The following is a 726-nucleotide window of genomic DNA, read 5'->3' as shown; positions in this document are numbered from 1 at the left end:
ATCGTTCTGCCGTGCCGCTGCTAGTGTTGGTCACGACTGTCGTGCGAACACGAGATCAGTCTGTTCAGGAGGCCCGTAATGAAGCCCGTGCTGGATCTCAGTTGGCGCACGCGACTAGCGCCCGAGAGGACCGACGCACTGATCGCTCGGCCATGCAGGATCGTACACTCAGGCTGTATGAAAACCGTGGCCAACCCATGGAGACGGATCATTCTGCCATATCATATTTTCTTATGATACCGTTATTTTTGAAGATGCCTTATTCCACAGTCGAAATTGGACATTAAAAAACTTCATTTATTAGATTCAACATGATATTCTGAATAATTTCAACATTTATGCTATATAACGGTCAGGCTATAATTTCACAAAAAAGTGCCTTATCCGATTCTGACCAGTAGGTGGGGCAGAATGGAAAAATCTAAGGATTTCTTTGAAAAACCAAAATATACTGAATGTACGGTTTTAAGTAACTATCAAGTAATGTACGTTAGGTTACACTACAAAGAAATATGATCACTTCTGACAAGTGTTTTCTTTCGCTCCCATACTTTAGAAAAACATTAAGTAGCCCTGATAAGGATAGAAGATGAAGTAATGAATTGAAATTTATAGCGAGGACGGGACGTGAACCTGTTTCTCCGGCTTACTAGGGAGATACGCCATGAATTTCTCTCCTGTGCCAACGTCTTCATATCAGAGAAGCACTTGCAACCTACGTCCTCA

Source organism: Schistocerca americana, chromosome 10, assembly GCF_021461395.2.
Source record: "Schistocerca americana isolate TAMUIC-IGC-003095 chromosome 10, iqSchAmer2.1, whole genome shotgun sequence".
NCBI classification, from domain to species: domain Eukaryota; kingdom Metazoa; phylum Arthropoda; class Insecta; order Orthoptera; family Acrididae; genus Schistocerca; species Schistocerca americana.
The sequence above is the reverse complement of the archived record's forward strand: the minus strand, read 5'-3'. Positions refer to the sequence as shown.